General features: G+C 50.3%; 1 long non-coding RNA gene across 1 annotated transcript; it reads right to left on the bottom strand.

The window, feature by feature from the left end:
- Positions 1–160: 160 nt before the first annotated feature.
- On the bottom strand, positions 161–20342 carry LOC123330773. The gene is made up of 4 exons (XR_006546897.2): positions 20180–20342; positions 17967–18088; positions 6909–7223; positions 161–1230 (listed from the first exon to the last, which is right to left on the bottom strand). It is a non-coding gene; the product is annotated as an uncharacterized LOC123330773 (long non-coding RNA).
- Between the last annotated feature and the right edge of the window lie 173 nt (positions 20343–20515).

Raw genomic sequence — 20515 nt, 5'->3', positions numbered from 1 at the left:
CAGCAGTGGTCACGATAGAAGTTAATTGGGGCTTCTCAGGTGGCGCTAGAGGTCAAAAACCCACCTGCCAAGGCAGGAAATATAAGAGATGCAGTTTCTATCCCTGGGTCAGGAAGATCCCCTGGAGGAGGAATTAGCAACCCACCCCAATATTCTTGCCAGGAAAATCCCATGGACAGAGGAGCCTGGTGGGTTACAGTTCATGGGGTCACAAAGAGTCAGGCACGACTAAACTGACTTAGCATGCACGCATGCACAAGTTAACCACAAAAGGGATGATGCCTATCAGCTTAAATGATACACCACGGCCCATCTCTGGGAACCCTGCTTCCCAGGTAATGCGAGTTAAGCTAAAAAACTTTTGCTCAGCTCACAGGAAACATCCTGACCAGGCCCACCAGTGAATGGCTGCGGGAAGGAAGAAAGTTAACGTGTCCCCTCCAGCATCTGGCGGAAACCAGGACTTTACCCCTCCCGTTTCAGTATGAGAGAAGCCTGAAGGGACCTTCCTGGTGGTCCAGTGGTTAAGAATCCACCTTGCAATGCAGGGGACATGGGTTCGATCCCTGGTCAGAGAACTAAGATCGCATGTGACACGGAACAAATGAGCCCTTGTGCCTGAACTACAGAGTTCATGGGTCTCAATGAAAGATCTGCAGGACTCAACGAGGATCCCATATGCCTCACCTAAGACCCAACACAGCCAGAAAATAAAAAAGGAAAAGAAGCCTGAACTCTAGCTCAGGGAAGATGGTTCTCTGGGACACTAATCCACCACCTTCTTGGTGTGCTGGCTGTCCAAAAAAATTGCTGTTCTCTGCCCCAGCAGTTCGTCTCCCCATTTATTGGCCTGTCCTGCTGCAAGCAGTAAGACTCAGCAACAGTGACCTCTGGGACCTCTGTCTTTCCCGCTCTGCACAAGGGGCGGCACAGCCTCTGGACACAGGCAGACCCAGCTGGGGTGGCAGCTCAGCCTCTCACCTGCCGGGTGACTTGGGACAAGCCTCACCTCCCAGCCTCAGTTTCCCCATCTGTAAAGTGGGGATAGCTACTCCACTTGGCTATAGGTGGGAGCCTGTGTGGGAAGCACCCAAGACCTCACCTGGCACATTGTAGACCCTCCGTGGGCAGCACCCGTCAGCTGGGAGAGCCAGGCTACTCATGGGACTGGCAGAAGCCTCCTCCTGGGGCCCTCGGCATTCTGGGCAGGGAGCCAGGCTCCAAGGACTCCTGTAGAGATTTAATTTATGACACCTTCCTGATTCGGTGGTTTCAGACACATGCGGCTGAAGGATAAAAATAAAACCCATTGGAAACATCTGCCCTGATTCAACAGGGGGAGGGTTCCAACCACAGGCAGAGGAGCCCTATCAGGGTGGATGGATGCTTGGGACTTGGGAGGGAGTGCCAGCCCCTCGGGCCTGAGTCAACTCCGAACCAGAAGTCAGACTCTGCCCCAGGCCACGGCGATGCCTCCCAAGAGCTGATAATAAACACCTCGCCACCACGGGATAGCTGAGGAAACAGGCTCGGTGCAGCAGAGACACGAGCTCTGACCCACGCCTGTACGGCTTGTGCACGCTCCCTGGGGCTGAGGCTTCTAATCGAAGCTCTGGAAGGTTCTTGGTCTCCACGGCCGGATCCCCAGCCCAGGCCCGGGTGTGACAGGTTGGCAGCCAGGCGCAGAGGCATCCCAGGGCAGACACACTGCAGACTCAGTCCTCTCCCATCTCCATCCACACCTGTCTGTACGTCCTGTTCAGGTTTCTCTGCGGGGCTCACCTGCTCTCGGAGCTGGCAGCCTGCAGAGATGCCTTCTGAAGCTCAGATCTTGTTCAGGGCCTGAGGCCTCTAAATGCCTTTGAAACAGGAGAGAAGGGGGCAGGGCACAGCCTCTGAAACAATGACACCGCCCTTGATGACACGACATAAACTGGTTAGAACCAACTGGGTCCAAGATGGTGGAAGATTCAACTTCCAGAGGACCTTGAGCCTCTTTATATGCTTATTATGCCCCTTATCTACACGGCATGGCCAGGGGTGCCACGACAGTCCAGAGGCCAGCCATAAAAGGCCAAAAACTGAGCAGTGGCCCAATTCCTAAAAACCTCTGCCCCTTTCCCAAAATAGTTGGAATAAACCTCCCACTCGTTGCTGTTGTTGAGTCACTAAGTCGTGTCCGACTCTTGAGACCCCATGGACTGTAGCCCACCAGGCTCCTCTGTCCATGAGATTTCCTAGACAAGGACACTGGAGTGGGTTGCCATTTCCTTCTCCAGGGGGTCTTCCCGATCCAGGGATTGAACCCAGGTCTCCTGCATTGATAGGTGGATTCTTTACCACCGAGCCACCTGGGAAGCCTCCCACTAATTATCCAGCTTATAAAAAACTAACCACCCCTTTTTCTGGGGCCTCTTGCCTTCTGAGATGGCCCACACTCTGTGGCTTGTGTTTCTACCAAGGCCCACCTTGCTTTTTGAGACAGATTGCATTCTGTCTACGGAATGTGTCTCTCTCTAAATCCACTCATCACTTTGTCTCGCACTGAAATCTTTCCGCGACGAAACATAAAGAACCTGGGCTTCATTAAGTCCTGAGACCAGGTATGCAATTTTAATTGAAGGACAGTGGGCTCAAGTCCCTATCTGGGTTTTGGCTGGGTGCAAACTCCATCTGAGTCATGAGGTTTCACCTCCACTGCCAGCACCACCCAACAGGAACACCTTCCGAGCTGGGCCTGGAGCTGGGTGTCACAATGCTTCCCCATGACAACACACCCACCCACAGACTGCAGAAATCAGTGTCAACCAGTCAGGCCCCCACGGGCTCTGCTGAGGCTAGGACCACCCCCATTGGGGTAGAGTGGCTTTGAAGAGAACTCTCTAGCATTCAATAGAGTGGGGGTAACGGTGGAATTGGAGGCAGAGTGGCTGGGCCCTCATGCGTACAGGTAGACCCAAAACCCCGAGTGTGGGAGAGCACTCTCCTTAGGGGTTTCTCCAGGGTCCATCTGCAGCTCATCGTGGTTGGATTTTCAGAGTCCAGTCAATGTTTGTGGCCCACACAAATTCAAAGAGTCCCCAAGGCCTCAGACATGTCCCTAAAGAAGGTCAAGGGCTACAGGCCAGCCATTGGCCTCTGACATTGCCCTTACTTCCAGGGCATCCTCCTAAATCTGAACCCCATGCCCACACCCAGGGCACCCCATCACCACCCAAACAGCCCCAGCAATGTGCCATCAGCTGTGAAGAGTTTAGACGTGGGCCACCTTGCACCTAGCAGCTGGCCTCACCCACAGTGTGGAAGATTGGCTGGAAACGTGAAATGCCTGTTGTTGGCGTGGCAGGAAGAGGATCGGAAAAGGAGGCGAGGTTTCTTATGCAAAACCTGTAAAAATAAAACGTATTTAGATTCCTCTCTAGAGATGTGTCTGCCTAAATACACCCACACCAGAGAGTATTCTGATCAACTTCCCTACGCGCTGCAAGAGTTCCCGTGTCGGCGTGTCCCTGCGTGTCCGGGTGAACGTGTGTCTCTGAGTGCATCTGGGAGCCTGGCATCTTGCTGGGGCGGTGTGTGTGTGTGTGTGTGTGTGTGTGTGTCCGTGTCCTTGCATAAGCGAATGCTCTGAAGAAGGGCTGGAAGGATGTTTTGCAAGAGGGGAGGGCGGGGATCACTTCCAGGAGGAGCGGCTGTGGTTCCAGGATTGTTATTTTAATGCTTATGCCCCGAGTGAAACAATAAAAAATGTCTATATGCCTTGGAGAAGGAAATGGCAACCCATCCCAGTATTCTTGCCTGGAAAATCCCATGGACAGAGGAGCCTGGTGGGCTACAATCCATGGGATCGCAGAATTGGACACAGCTTAGTGACTAAACAATAACGTGTTATATATGAAAGTTGTGAAAAATAAATCCTAAGAGTTCTCATCACAAGGGAAAGATTTTTTCCTATTTCTTTAATTTTGTATCTTTATGAGAGGATAGATGTTTATTTCATAATGTAAGTCAAATCACTATACAATACTGTATGTCAGTTATATCTCAATACAACTGAAATAAAAATACATTAGAAAAAATCTATATGGGCAAAATGTTGCTGGCCTTTTCAGCAAACAAAGAATCTCAGCGCTCAGTTGTGTCTGGCTCTTTCTGTTCATGGGATTCTCCTGGAGTGGATGGCCATATCCTCTTTCAGGGGATCTTCCCAACCCAGGGATTGAACCCATGTCTCTTAAGTCTCCTCCGTTTTCAGGTAGATTCTTTCCAACTAGTGCCAACTGAGAAGCCCCTGACAAGGGATGTTGCCCACCGTTAAGCGATCAGCCCCGGCAGCTGCCCCATACAATGCGCCTTGAGGGGATTCAAGATAGAGAAAAACTGGATATTGGCCTGAGGTAGTCAAGATGCATATCAAAAGAATAATTTCATTGAGCCCAGACTGCTGCACCTTCCTATACACAGAAAGGCACTAAAATCATTAACTTGAGAGTCCTGGTTTTTGTTACTAGCAGTAATCTTTTGATGTTCGACTACATTTTTATTTTCACAAATAAAATCTGAAAATAAAAATTTCACATTTTAAAATTTCATTTTTATTTATTTTATTTCTATTTTATTTTAAAAACTCCTATATAGCCTGGCTTCTCCCTTACCCCTTTGGAACAGTTCCTTGGGGCTATCTGAGGCTATAATGCATAATTATATATATTATTTATACTCATTATATACATAATACATTTATTATATATAATATATTATATATAATTATATAATATAATTGAGAGGCACTGAGTTATCTCCCATGCTATATAACAGAATCCTCAACCTTTAGGTTTTGCATTTTTTTCCACTGTCATCTAATTGAATGTTTTAAAGCCAGGGCTGAGGCTCGCCCTTCTTCACCCCCAAGGCCTGCCTGCGCCCCCTGCTGGTCGGAAAGGCAGCCAGCCTCCCCTGCTCTTGCTGGGTCATCATGGACCCTGGCCTTTTGCCCCTGGACAGAGGCAACCCAGCCCAGCCTGTGCCTTGAACCTTTGCCCTTTCCTCGCTGGGTCCTCACCTGGAGGCTTCCCTGCGGGGAGGGCCCCCCATCCTACCTTCCCACAAGCAAGCAGCCAGAGGTAAGAAGGCTCCAGAGGGCAGAATCCCTGGTCCCGTGCATAGTTGGGGAGTGGGGGAAGGAGTAGAGGGGTAGGGGGAAGTGGTGGGGGGAGGAGGGTACTGCAGGAAGATAGAAAATTTGCTTTGGGGGCCCCTCTCCCCATCTCCTTGACTGGGGCCTGGAGAGCTGAGAGCCCTGAACATGGCCCAGGGAGGGGCCTCTGGTCCCCCTCCCCCAGATGAGGACAGATGGGCCGGCAGAGAAGGGGTTAAAACAAGAATGTCAAAAGAATGGCCATGAGTTTGAGCAAACACCAGGAGACAGTGAAGGACAGAGAACCCTGGCGTGCTGCAGTCCATGAGGTCCCAAAGAGTCGGGTCCAATTTAGTGACTGAATCACAACAGGAATCCATTTAAGAGTGAATTCCCCATCAGCATTTCTTCCTGGGCCCCTGCTCCTGGGGCCAACTCCGTAGGGGCTGAAACAGGGACACCTGTACTTCAGCAAAGAGCAAAGGGGGCGGCACCTGAGACCTTGAAGGAGACAAGCGCACCCGGCAAGCCCGTCGATGACTGGATCAGGGGAGGTGGTCAAGCCTCTGGTTGGCCCTGCCAGGGAAGCTGAGCTTGCCCAGTCACCAGCGGAGTGCAGAAATGGCCTGCTTGAGGGGGCAAAAGCCGCAAGCATGACCAACAGAACCAAGACTAATCCTTGTGCTGAGTTCCTCACCCCTGGGCCTAGGGCCCTGGCTCACTCAGCCCTCCCTGCCTCCCTGGCATGGACTGCGGGTTTCAAACCTCGTTCACAGATTCGCTGACCCTCACTCTGTTCATCTCTCCGCCACAGGGAGAGATTTACTCAGGGGTCAGCACAGGGTCTTGTCGAGGGTGGACTGAAGGCCCAGAGCCCACGTCCTGCACCTGCTCTGAAAGGTGTCTCCAGGGCTCGCTAGCAGACTGCCTCTCCCATCCAGCCACCGCCCACGGTGGGCCCTGAACGCTCCAATGCAAAGCCTTTGCTCTGGCGGTTCCCTCTGCCTGGAATACCCTCACTTAGACCTGGTCAAAGTCCCCTTGACCTGTCTAAGGCCAATCCCTTGGTGAAGCTTCCCTAGACCCCTCCCTGGAGCTGGGATCTCCTTGGCCTGGACAGGTCAGCTTATCTCTGGGTCCTCAGTGCCTACACGGGGTATACAGCAGTTGCCTAATAGGTGCTGGCAGAGTGCATTTCTCATCCACTCCCTGAATGAAGACTCGGCCTGTACTTGGAGCCTCAGTCTCCCATCTGTGGAAGGGATCTTGGGAAAAAGAAGGACTTCAGGAGGGACTTCAGGACCACCGAGAACCCACCCCCTAGGAGCCCAGGGACTGAGACACCAGCCGGAGATTTCGACATGGGGGCTCTGGACTACAACGGGGGAATGTTTCCCCACATCAAAACGAAGCCCAGGGCTGCCCTAGCGGCTCAGTGGTAAAAAATCCACTTGCCAATTCAGGAGACACAGGTTCGATCCCTGGTCTGGGAAGATCCCACATGCTGAGGGGCAACTGAGCCTGTGAGTCATAATGACCGAGCCCACGCACCTCAGTTACTGAAGCCCGCGCAGCCTAGAGCCAGCGCTCTGCAACAAAAAGAGGCCACCGCAATGAGAAGCCCACACACTACAACGAGAAAGGAGCTCCTGCTCGCTGCAACCAGAGAAGAGCCCATGCAGCATGGAGACCCGGCATGGCCATAAATAAATGAATAAAATTATTATTTAAAAAAAAAAGGCCAAGCCCAGGGGCACCTTGCATGTCTTACCTCCTGAGTATCTACCCCAGACTGCAGGGGAGGAGAGCGGAGTCCTGGACACCCAGGCCAGGCAAGGAGCAGACACGTCGGTGACCTGGGCAGAACAGGAGTGGGTGTGGTGGGCCAGGGCCCCGGGACTCCAAGAGGCAACAGAAGGCACCCGTCTGGGGTGAGCCAAGGATGCTGCCAGGGGCATTTATAAACAGCCAAGCCAAACCACAGACACCAGCGACCAGTGAAATGAACTCCCTGACGTTCTCTGCTGTCCTGATTTCCACTTTCAGAGCAGCTGCCGACAATGGAGTTGAGTCAGGTCACATTTTCCTACAAAAAAAAAAAAACCAGAATGGGTCAAGTTCCCTCAACCAAGACTCACTATTAACTAATCACATGCCATGTGCCAGGCCCCAGGGACGGGGGTACAATCCTTATTGTTGTTATTGTTTAAAAAAATATATTTTTTGGCTGCTCTTAGTTGTGGCCTGTGAGCTCTAGGTCCCCGACCAGGGAGCGGACCTGGGCCCCCTGCATTGGGAGCTCTAGAGTCCTCTAGCCGCTGGAGCATCAGGGAAGTCCGCCTGTTGTTGTTATTGTTATTAGTACAATAACATGAGTGTGAAAGTGTGAGTCGCTCAGTCGTGTCCGACTCTTTGCAACCTCATGGACTGTAGTCCGCCAGGCTCCTCTGTCCATGGGATTCTCCAGGCAAGGATACTGAAGTGGGTTGCCATTCCCTTCTCCAGGGGATCTTCCTGACCCAGGGATTGAACCTGGGCCTCCTGTATTGCAGGCAAATTCTTTACCATCTGAGTCACCAGGGAAGCCCCATAATAACATATGGATAACATAATAATGTTGAGTGCAAGAAGCCTGACCCAAGAGAGCAGACTGTGTGATTCCATTGATATAAAGTGCAAAAAGCAGGGGAAATTAATCTGTGGTGGTAAAAGTCAGAATAGCATTTGCTCTCGGTGGACTTTTGGGGCTGAAATGTACTTTAACTTGACTGGTGTGGAATCACAGTGTGGACATGTGGAAGAATTCATCTGACTGCTCACTTAAGATTTTACACTTTAATCTAAATACACCAATAACGCTAATATAATAACAGTATAGAAAACATTAATGCTCGTTCCCTGTATTTGAGCCCCTTCCAGGGCTGGCAGGCAGGACTGTCTCCACCAACGACTCCTTGCTACCCAGCATAGGGGAGCTGCCTGGCAACGACTCTCCATTTGTCTTCACAACTTCTGCAACCGTGGAGACTGCAGTTGAGCGAAAGGGGGCCTTGTCTGAGCCCGGCGCTCTTCTCAGGAAGCTCTGTGGCCACTGCTCCCCTAGGAAGGGTGGCAGAGACCTGGGTCCGAGGATGGAGCCTGGGCTTCCGGTGGCCTGGTACCCCTGCCTGCCCAGCCAGGTTGTGGGGGGCCAGAGGAGAGAAGGACTCATGTTTCTAGAAGGAGGTGCTGTTCAGGCTGAGCGTTTAGACCAGTGGTGAGGCTTATTTTCCATTTTTATTTTATGGTTAATATTTATTTTTATTTATTTACTTAGTTGGTGGCACAGGTCTTACTTGCTGATGTGGGATCTAGGTCCCTGACCAAGGACGCTGACCAGGGATTGAACCCGGGGCCCCTGCATTGGGAACTTCTGGGAAATCCGGGGTCCTGAGAACCTTCCAGAAGGCCTTAAAAAGATGTTATCAAATGGGATTTGTTTGGAGCTAGTGTCAGCCCCGCCAAGATGCACAGAAGAGGTTGGAGAAAGATGAGCACCGAGGCAGGATGACGCCTGCCTCCACTACCCACCCGCCCCCGCCCCGCCCCCGCCCCACACCAACACAGAGCTGCGTGTGCCCGGAATCCAGGCGACACACGGGAGCTGCTCCACCCAGGCAGCTCCTGCTGCGATCACTGGCAAGGACACGGGACACCTCCTCCAACTGGCCCCGGAGAGGACAGGGACTCTGTTGGCAGCCCCAGCAAGGACTTATGGTTCAGAGGGAAAATTTTAAAAAATCAAGATGCCCTTGATGTCCATCTGGGGTGTGACCACTGGGACTGTGGGATAGGAAAGACTTTTGTTTTGATTTAGAAAGCTGTCACTACATCCGGGGGCATCTTAAAACCCATGACATGTTAGACACAGTGTTGTTGCTGCTGTGTCAGTCATTCAGTCGTGTTCCCACTCTGTGTGGCCCCATGGACTGTAGCCCGCCAGGCTCCTCTGTCCATGGAATTCTCCAGGCAAAAATACTGGAGTGGCTTGCCATTTCCTTCTCCAGGAATTCTTCCCTACCCAAGGATCAAACCCTGGTCTCCTGCATTGCAGGCAGATTCTTTACCATCTGAGCCACCAGGGAAGCCCATTGTGTACATGTATATGATATAAATTGATGTGTTTATCCTGATATTTGTTTTCATTTAAAATTATATTGTGATAAGGATGGGGAGAGAAGGAAGGAGAAAGGAAAGACATGAGAGTGTCATCACTGGGACTTTCCTGGTGGTCCAGTGGCTGAGACTCCAAACTCCCAACGGGGTGCCTGGGTTTGATCCCTGGTCAGGGAACGAGCTCCCACGTGCTGCAAGCAACAGCTTGAATGAGTGAAAGTCGCTCAGTTGTGTTTGACTCTCTTCGACCCCAAGGACTATACAGTCCATTGAATTATCTAGGCCAGAATACTGGAGTGGGTAGCCTTTCCCTTCTCCAGGGGATCTTCCCAACCCAGGGATCGAACCCAGGTCTCCTACATTGCAGGCAGATTCTTTACCAACTGAGCTATCAGGGAAGAGTTTGAATGCTCCAACTAAAAAACCCTACATGTGGCAACTTAGACCTGGTGAAGCCAAATAACTAACTAAATAAAAATTGTCAATGTCATCATTATTCATAGCTGGGCGTCAATAGATCTCCTTAGAGAAATAAAGGATTAAGTGTGTTATATACACTTACAGAGGTAATCGTAAATACACAGCTACAAAATTTCCAAAATATCAGAAGAAACGCTTGCACTTAAATTAAGCAAATATTTTATAAACTACAAAAATAGAAAACATAAAATAAGATGACTTCACTGAATCTAAGATTCGTCACATCAATATATATAAACTCATCTGGAAAGGGACATGGCTGTTGGATAGTTCACATTCAACTCTAAGCTGGAGGTAAAAGTGACTCCCAAACCAGAAGCCTCAGAAAGAATGCAAATAAAAGGAAGGTGCAAGGGATAACAAGCAAATGCAAACAAACAGAAAGCAGGGGTCAAGTTCAAGGCAAAACGTTAAGTGGGTCAAGAGGCGCATCTTGTAATGAGAAAGAGTACGAGTCCCAATGAAGATACCACATATCTAATACGCACAGAACTGCATTCATGAATAATCCTGCCTCAAGCAACAGAGTCCAAATTCGTACAATAAAAGAAATAGAAGGAGAAAGAGTAAAATGCACATCAGTAGTAGGAAATTTTAATTCATCTCACACAGATATGTGTACAAAAAATTAAGACTAGAGAAGACAATAATATAATTATTAAGATAGATTTAATTTATATAAAACTATACTTTAAAACCAGGCTGCTGCTTTGCAGATGGACAACATTCACAAAGACTGACCACATATTAGACCACATTGTTGAAAAAACTAATACATTCCAAAAAGTAAATATAGAACAGACAACATTCTCCAACCACAGTGTAAATAGAAGTAGAAATTATAACCAAACTACAAAACAAAAAGGTGTTACTACCTATAAATTTTAAAACCCTCAAATTGTTCTTACAAAAAAAGTCAGGTCAAAATTTCGGAATATCTAGAAAACAATTACAACTGAAACACTGCGTATGAGAACCTAAGAACTGACAGCTAAATGAGTACTCGGAAGGAAATTCATAGCTTTAAATACTTCTTTTTTATTTTTAACTTATTTTTAATGGAAAAATAACTGCTTTACAATATTGTGTTGGTTTCTGCCATACAGCAACATGAATCAGCCACAGGTATGCTGCTGCTGCTAAGTCGCTTCAGTCGCGTCTGACTCTGTGCGACCCCATAGACCGCAGCCCACCAGGCTCCCCCGTCCCTGGGATTCTCCAGGCAAGAACACTGGAGTGGGTTGCCATTTCCTTCTCCAATGCATGAAAGTGAAAAGTGAAAGTGAAGTCGCTCAGTCGTGTCCGACTCTAGCGACCCCATGGACTGCAGCCTACCAGACTCCTCAGTCCATGGGATTTTCCAGGCAAAAGTACTGGAGTGGGGTGCCATCGACTTCTCCAAGCCATAGGTATACATGGGTTTAAATATTTCTATTAATAAGGATGAATAGAAAGTAATGAACTAAGTATCTATCTCAAACTAGAGGTTAAAAAACACTACCAACAAAATCCCAATAGAAATAGAAGGACAGAAATAAAGATAAAAGTGTAAAATGATTTTGAAGGAAAAAGAAAAGTAGAACTACTTCAAGTAAAATAAATCCAGTAGAAATAATTTTTTTTAAATTGAAAATAGTAGGAATTCCCTGGCAGTCCAGGGGTTAGAAATGGAGGCTCTCACTGCAGAGGGCCCGAGGTTAAAGTCCTGATCAGGGAACTAAGATCCCACATGAGTGAAAACAGCTTAAATCAGTAGTTGGTCTAGTCAAGAAAAGATAGGAATAAAATACAAAAACACTACAGAAAGTGGTTAAGTGGAGATAAATTGTTCACTGCACACCTTTTGGTGCCTTTGTGTTCGTGCTAAGTCCATTTCAGTTGTGTCAGACTCTTTGGGACCCCATGGACTGTAGCCCACCAGGCTCCTCTGTCCATGGGATTCTCCAGGCAAGAATACTGGCGTGGGTTGCCATGCCCTCCTCCAGGGGATCTTCCCAACCCAGGGATGGAATCTGCGTCTCTTATGTCTTATGTCTCCTGCATCTGCAGGTGGTTCTTTACACTAGGGCCTCCTTGGCGACTTTGGAGCTACCCTTTTGCCTGGAGAGAGGCCACAGTGAGACAACTCAGTAACCATCAGTTTTTGTGTTGTGTTTGGGCAAAGGCGTTGCTCCCACCGGGGTGAGTGGCCTCTGCAGCAGAACAAGCCAAGCTTTGCCTTGCGCTTTCCTTAGTTTTGATTCTCAAACGCTGCCTGCCGTTTTCACAGGATGAATACTGAGTACAGAGAATCCTCCCTTGGATGCTTTCTAAGGAACATCTTCCTTACCCTGGGGCCGCCTGACAGATTGAGGCCAGTCACTGGTCCCCCTCCGTAACCAGTCATTGGTCCAGATGGGGGTTCAGAGGGGTCAGAGGACGCGGCCGGTTTCCCAGCCCTCACAAGGCACCACTTCCCTGGAAGAGGCTTCCCTGTCTGCATCTCCTCCTGGTCAGCTGCCAGTGGGCCAACTTCAGGCCTAAGACTCTTGAGAGTCCCTTGGCTACAAGGAGATCCAACCAGTCCATCCTAAAGGCGATCAATCCTGGGTGTTCATTGGAAGGACTGATGTTGAAGCTGAAACTCCAATACTTTGGCCACCTGATGCGAAGAGCTGACTCATTTGAGAAGACCCTGATGCTGGGAAAGATTGAGGGCAGGAGGAGGAGACCATAGAGGATAAGATGGTTGGATGGCATCACCGACTCAATGGACATAGGTTTGGGTAGACTCTGGCAGTTGGTGAAGGATAGGGAGGCCTGGCATGCTGCGGTTCATGGGGTTGCAAAGAGTCGGACACAACTGAGCGACTGAACTGAACAGAAAAACTAGCCCTTTACTTCGCCTTCATGGACCCGCAACGAGCCTGGGCCCCTGGCTGGGGAAGGGACCCCTGCCCTCTGTAAATGAGTGTGACAGTCGCTCAGTCAAGTCCGACTCTTACCGGAGTAGCCTTTCCCTTTTCCGGGGGATCTTCCCAACTCAGGGATCGGACCCAGGTCTCCCGCACTGCAGGCGGATTCTTTACCGGCTGAGCCAGAAGAAACCTCCCCAAATAAGGATGCTTCCAGAAGAAGAGGAAAGCGCAGAGTCCTGGGGAGCCCCAGGGAGTCTAGCCATGGGGCTTCAGGGAAGGCTTCCTAGAGGACGCGGCGAGCACGACGCTGAGACTCAGAAGTCCCGGACCTCACAAAGGGGCAGGGTGAGTGTTAGGGGGGAGGACAGAGGCCTTGTAATTCCAAAGGCTCCCACAGACCCCTACACTCCCACTCGCAGGGCCTTGGAACTCGGGCCCAGCAGAGCAGGATTGCACAAGGGACACCCTGACAGACCACACGGGAAACGACCACTGTCCGTGGACACCGGACCGCCTCGGTCAACACACGAGTCAGAGTAAGTTCACAGAAATGGGTCATTTGGCCAAGTGGACGGCCGGAGAATGGCTGACGGTCAACCCGCGACCGGCCACACTAGCGACTTCCCCGAAGGACCGAGCCGCCCCTTTGCCGCCCCCTGCCGGCCGATGTGTCCGCGCCTCTCCACGCGGCCGAGCTCGCGAACCGCCCGGGTCCGGGGGCACGGCCAGCGCGGGGATTGGCCTCCCCGGGTCACGTGCCACCGCCCCGAGCCAACCAGCGGAGGAGGCGGGGTCTCGCGCTGCGCGTCTCCGGCCGGGCGGGGCTGTGGGCGGGGCGACGCAGCTGTTAGCTCCGCCTCCTCGCTGCGCCCCCAGGTTTCAGACTCCCGCACCTTGGAGCTGCAGCTCCCGCCTTTTCTTCCTCACTTAGCGGCGGAGCAGGCTTTCCAGACTCGTCAGTGGCTTTTTTGGGGGGATAAAGACACAAATCCTCGCTGGGCCCCGAAGCCCTGGGGACCCGAGCCCTGCGGCTTCCCGGCCTCCCCCCTCCTCTTCCCCGCCCGCCCCTCCGCCCCAGCCATCCTGGCCTTCTGCCGCATCCTACTTTGCCCCGGGCTTTGGCCCAGCCTGCGCCCCGGGCCTAGCCAGTCCTACCCCCCGCTCCCCCTCCGCCTTCTCCAGCCCCCTTCTCTCCTCTGCTGCAGCTGCCCTCCCCGGCTCCGCGCACCCGGGCCAACTCCCAGATCAAGGCCCCGGGGGAAATTTGGCGCTCGCTGCCGCCTCCGGGGTCCACAGCCCCACCCCCCGTCATGTGATCAAGAACAGGCCTTACTTCCCAGGACTCCAATGGCTCAGCTCTGACCCCACCACTGCCCTGAGGAACCCCAGATGCGGAGCCTTGAGTTCAAACCCAGCCCTCTAACGGACACATCTGTGGCCGCCCTGGGAGATCAGCCCATCGGTGTGCTTGCAAAACAGCCCAGCCTGCTTTGGGAGAACGCTGCTGATTTGCCAGCATGAGCTGGGGCTGCTTGGTGGACGTTGAACCTCCGCTGCCCTCCCTGCAAGGTCAGACACGTGAAAAGAGGTTCATTAAGGACTTATTAACATTCTCTGTTAGGCTCAAACTTCAGCACCATCTGATAGTGAAAAGAACCAGTCTTCAGCATGGGTCGGGTCGCCCTGACCACATGGCCTTCTACCCATCCTCAGCAGCAGGCCCGGGGGGCCGTGGGGCTCACCACCATCTCAAGTTTGAACTCTGGCTCAGCTCTGCATCCTGTGTGACCTTGGGGAAGTGATTTTTAAGTTTTATTTTCAATGAAGTTAGTAACAGGTACACATTTTTTAAGGACAAACAGAACTACAAGGCTTATGATGAAAAAATGGCAGTTTCCTGACCCCATCCCACCTCAAGTCCTCCCCTTAGAGGCAGACATATGAGCTAGCTGTTTCTTCTGACTCTCACCTCTTTATGTGTGATAGGCTTGTACTGACAATTATAGATTTTTCACTTTTAGATAGAATCCAATGACAACCCACTCCAGTATTCTTACCTAGAGAATCCCCTGGATAGAGGAGCCTGGTGGGCTGCTGTCCTTGGGGTTGCAAAGAGTCGGACACGACTGAAGCGACTTAGCATGCATGCAGCATTGGAGAAGGAAATGGCAACCCACTCCAGTGTTCTTGCCTGGAGAATCCCGTGGACAGAGGAGCCTGGTGGGCTGCCGTCTATGGGATTGCACAGAATCAGACACGACTGAAGCGACTTAACAGCAGCACCAGATAGAATCCAATGACTGCCTGCTGCTGAAAGATGAGGACCTGTTTCTGTTAGACCTGACACCCCCACACTTGTTCCCCTGCTCTGTCCTCCCAGGGCGATCACAGCCCTTTAGGTCTCTCTCACCTGTGACAGGTGCTGTCTCCTCAGGCCTGGTGTGAGGCTAATATGACCTCCTGGATCCTAGCAACACTCAAACAGTGCGTGGCCCGCGGCGGGTGCTCAATAACTATAGGCCTTCATTGATAAATACCATTGAATGGTTCAGGTATATTTTAAAATTACAAACATCCACAAAAGCAGAGAGAACTCAACAGTCTGATGAATCAGCTACAGCTACATCAACCCACAAGCCTAAGGGCACCCATTTAATGAGTTTTTCCTCCATCATTTCTTTCTAACATAATTGAAAATGGATTTGTATACCCCTAACCTTTTAATTTTTTTTAATTTTATTTATTTACTTATGGTTGTGCTGGGTCTTCACTGCTGCATGCAGGCTTTCTCTTGGGAGGAAATCATAAGACTCAGTTAGATAAAAAGGCTTCAGTGAGTGGTGAGCTATACCATGTCCATAGATTGGAAAACAACCTTAAAAAGAGGTCCGCGTTCCCCTCATGATATATGAGTTCAATGCCATCCCAGTTAAAACCGCAATGGGCTGTATCACAGAACCCTGCACTGGGCTTACTCCTGGGAGAAGGGAGGGTTGTGGGCAGGACAGGTTATGGCTTCTGGGGTTCAGCAGTGTTTGAGTGGGGAGGGGCTCTGGGATCGTTTTCAGGTGAAACTGGTCCATTGCCATTGGGCTTGTAAATTGATGCATCTCTTTGGGGGTAAAATTTCATATATCAAGATCTATGAAAATGCTCTAATGCTTTGGCCCTGTAATTGCTCTCCTGAGAATAATCCAAAAGAAAAAAATGTAATTTATTCCTTACCAATGTTATTTTTATTAATAATACTGAAAACTGGGAGGAAAAAGCCCCTCAATATCCAGCCATGCTCTTGGATTTCTGGCTCTGCCACTTACTAGCTACTTGACATCAGGCAAACCTCTCTTCTCTAGCTTTCCGTTTTCTCCTGCATGCAATGGAGGGAATGGTGGCCAGCCCTTGGGATGACTGGAAGATACCTGGCACCAAGCCAGCAGCCCCCTGAAGCCTTTTTAGAGTAAGCAAGTTCTGTGCTCCTGGGGAATGGCTCTCCTGAGGTTGATGCCACCAGCTGGGCTGGGCAACTAGCCCAGGTGCCCTGGAGACAACGTCCCCATGGCCCCAGAGCCCCTCCACCCCCATTTTGCTCTGCTCAGCGCTTCCCTCCCCTCTTCAACCCCCCACCTGGCTTCCTGCACCCTAGCTCTGTTCTATCATCCACTTCCGATTCCCAAGCACTCACCTACATGCCCCAGCCAGATCCAACTGCTACAGCTTGCCCGAGCAGACGGCAGCAGCTGGCCACAGCTCAGCACCTGCTCACACACCTGCTGGCCCTGGGCTAGCCCTGGCCTTGGCGCAGCTGCCTGCCTGCCCACTGTCACTCACGTCTGTTTGGATCAACTACCATTTCCGGCATTTCCTGTGCTCTGGCCGACTTGGTGAGAGAGAAGCGACCCCTGGCCTCTGGGCTCATGAATTCCTGGGTAAGTCAGTGACCAGCCTCCGGGCTGGTGTCTGTCTTCCACGAGGATGGCCTCCATGATCAGCTGAGCCCACCCGCCGCAGAGGCCCCCTGTCTAAGATCCCGGCCCGGCCCTGCTGAGGAGTGCTCCTCGGAGTCTCCACGTCCTGCGTGCTGAGCCAGTGGATGCTATTGCAAAGTGACAGAAGACCATGTAGGAACTAGCAGGATGGGTCACACTGGGACTCTTTTTTTTTTTTTGGATATTTTTCCTAGATAGCACAGAATAAGTCCATTTCAACTCAGAGGGGACTTACCCTAGGTCACATGGAGTTACCAGCAGAGCTAAATAGAATCCTGGTATCTGACTGTGGGCCAGGGCTCACCCCCTCTTCCCCCTGGCTCCAAGCTAAGGTGCTTTACATCAGGAACTTCACTTCATTCTTACAACTGCCCTGAAAGCCAGGACTGTTTTCCCACTGGGGCTCAGAGAGGTTCTGTCACTTGCCCAGGGTCACACAGCTACTTGGTAAGGAGTGATGAGGCAAAGGCTGCTCTGTTCTTCCTATTTGGTTTCTAGCTTGGGTTGCATTTAGGGCTCAGCCACAGAAGCACAGCACTTTTGAGCTGGAGGGAGCAGACTCTGGAAAAGTCCAGCTTGTTTGTGGTCAAAGCCCAGCAGGACGCAGAAGCGAGCTGGAATCTGTTGGGAGGCACAGACACGGTTCTCCATGCTACATGGGGACAACAGTGGACACCCAAAACGTTCAACCCTCAAAGCAGCAGCCCATGAGAGACATCTGCTGAGAACATCCCACAGAAGACGAAATAAAGTTCAGGCAGAGAATCTGGATATGGAAGAATGGACAAGGGAGACCTACACCTTCAACTGCACGCTCAGCACCTCCTCCCCAGCCTCCCCGTCTTGCGGAAAGGCACCCCAAACGCCCAGCTGCTAGTACCAAAAATCTGGTATGCCTCACTTTCCTTCATCTTCCACATCCAATCTGTCAGCAAGTCCTGTGAGTCCTATGTCTGAAATACACTGATTTGACTCATGGTGCTCACTCAGTCCCGTCCGATTCTTGGCAACCCCATGGACGGTAGCCCACTAGGCTCCGCTGTCCATGGGATTTCCAAGCAAGATTACTGGAGTGGGTTGTCATTTCCTCCTCAGGGGGTCTTCCTGACTCAGGGATTGAACCTGCGTCTCCTACGCTGGCAAGCGGATTCCTTAGTACTGAGCCACCTAGGAAGCCCCAGTTTGACTGCTCGTCACCATTTCCACTCCCGCGGCGGGGCAGCTCATCTTCCCTCTGTGGACTCCTGCAGTAGCCTATCATATTATATCAATATGCGTGCCCCTCCATTCCCTGCTTCTGAAACCGGTTACCTTAGATTGGGACTTGAACCAACGTGCTGGAACTGGAACCCAGCCAAAACCCACAGTCTACCAACTGAGATCCCAGTCCTGGTTTCAGGAGCTAATGAATCTCAGGTTCTTGATGTCTCATCCTAGAAAGAATTCAGAAAGAGACAAAGGTGATAGGTAAGACGTGGATGTATTCAGAGAGAACACACTCCATAGACAGAGTGTGGGCCATCGCAGAGGGCTAGTACAGTGTGAAATGTGTTTGTTTTTATGGGCGGGTAATTTCATAGGGTAATGAGTGGGAAGATTTTTCTAACTATTTTGAGGAAGGGCTGGAAATTTCCAGGAATTGGGCCACCACCCACTTTTTGGTCTTTTGATGGTGCCTTGGAACTGTCATGGTACCTCTGGGTGTGTCATTTAGCTTGCTGATTGTGGATTAAGGCCTAGTCGAAGTTGACTTGTCTACCATCCTGGACCCATTTGATTGTAAGTGGTTTATGTTGTGTTCTTGGGCTATGTTATTCTTTCAAAAATTATGCCCTGCCCCCTTCCCCTGTTTCACTTCCATTTGAACTCCTCAACAATCTAGTCTCTACAGAGCAGTGGGAGTAATTTTTCAGAAATGATTATGTGAGATAATCATTTATACACAGAGTACATCATTGGAAATGCCAGGCTAGATGAAGGACAAGCTGGAATGAAGATTGCCAGGAGAAATATCAATAACATCAGATATGCAGATGACACCACCCTTATGGCAGAAAGCTGGATTTAGAAAAGGCAGAGGAACTAGAGATCAAACTGCCAACATCCGTCAATCATAGAAAAAGCAAGAGAATTCCAGAAAAACATCTACTTCTGCTTTCTGACTATGCCAAGCCTTTGACTGTGTGGATCACAACAGACTGTGGAAAATTCTTCAAGAGATGGGAATACCAGACAATCTTACCTGACTTCTGAGAATCCTGTGTACAGGTCAAGAAGCAACATTTAGAACTGGACATGGAACAACAGACTGGTTCCAAATTGGGAAAGGAGTGCATCAAGGCTGTATACTGTCACCCTGCTTATTTAACTTATATGCAGAGTACATCATTGGAGAAGGCAACGGCACCCCACTCCAGTACCCTTGCCTGGAAAATCCCATGGACGGAGGAGCCTGGAGGGCTGCAGTCCATGGGGTCACTAGGAGTCGGACACGACCGAGCGACTTCACTTTCCCTTTTCCCTTTCATGCATTGGAGAAGGAAATGGCAACCCACTCCAGTGTTCTTGCCTGGAGAATCCCAGGCACGGGGGAGCCTGGTGGGCTGCTGTCTATGGGGTCGCAGAGAGTCGGACGCGACTGAAGCGACTTAGCAGCAGCAGCAGAGTACATGAGAAACGCTGAGCTGGATGAAGCATAAGCTGGACTCAAGATTGTCAGGAGAAATATCAATAACCTCAGATATGCAGATGACACCACCCTTATGGCAGAAAGCGAAGAGGAACTGAAGAGTCTCTTGATGAAGGTGAAAGAGGAGAGTGAAAAAGCTGGCTTAAAACTCAACATTCAAAAAATGAAGATCATGGCATCTGGTCCCATCACTTCATGGCAAATAGATGGGTAAACAGTGGAAACAGTGTCAGACTTTATTTTTTGGGGCTCCAAAATCACTGCAGATGGTGATTGCAGCCATGAAATTAAAAGACACTTGCTCCTTGGAAGAAAAGCTATGACAGTGTATTAAAAAGCAGAGACGTTACTTTGCCAACAAAGCTATGGTTTTTCCAGTAGTCATGTTCGGGTGTGAGAGTTGGGACCATAAAGAAGGCTGAGTGCTGAAGAATTGATGCTTTTGAACTGTGGTGTTGGAGAAGACTCTTGAGAGTCCCTTGGACTGCAAGGAGATCAAACCAGTCAATCCTAAAGGAAATCAATCTTGAATATTCATTGAAGGACTGATGCTAAAGCTGAAGCTCCAATACTTTGGCCACCTGATGCAAAGAGCTGACTCATTAGAAAAGACCCTGATGCTGGGGAAGATTCAACACAGGAGGAGAAGGGGATGACAGAGGATGAGATGGCTGGATGGCATCATCGACTCGATGGACATGAGTTTGAGCAAGCTCTGGGAGATGGTGACCAACAGGGAAGCCTGGCATAATGCAGTCCATGGAGTCACAGAATTGGACATGACTGAGCAACCGATAAACAACAAATGTGAGATAATATACGATTTAATACTCACTTCAAAATTGTCTGAGTAGCTGGAGGCTGAATGGATGTGTCACGCGAGTGTATGTTCCTCGGTTCTTTGTCTCGTCACAACAAAGATTTGGAGCAACGGACATTAAAGCCCTCAGCGCGTCACAGCTCTCGGGTCTTGGACAAACAGTGTTACAGCTCTTAGGCAAATCAGTGTTACAGCTCCATTTTATTTAGAAGATAGCAGGAGAGTGAGAGTGAGAGAGAGAAAGAGAAAGAGAGAGAGAGAGAGAGAGAGAGAGAGAGAGAGAGAGAGCGCGCGCGCATGCACGCGGGAGTCCCAGAGAAAGCGCTTTGGCTCCTCCTTTTATATGTTTTT

Source organism: Bubalus bubalis, chromosome 20, assembly GCF_019923935.1.
Source record: "Bubalus bubalis isolate 160015118507 breed Murrah chromosome 20, NDDB_SH_1, whole genome shotgun sequence".
In the NCBI taxonomy this organism is placed as follows: Eukaryota; Metazoa; Chordata; class Mammalia; order Artiodactyla; family Bovidae; genus Bubalus; species Bubalus bubalis.
Note: the sequence above shows the minus strand (reverse complement) of the source record. Positions and strands in the feature narration are given on the sequence as shown.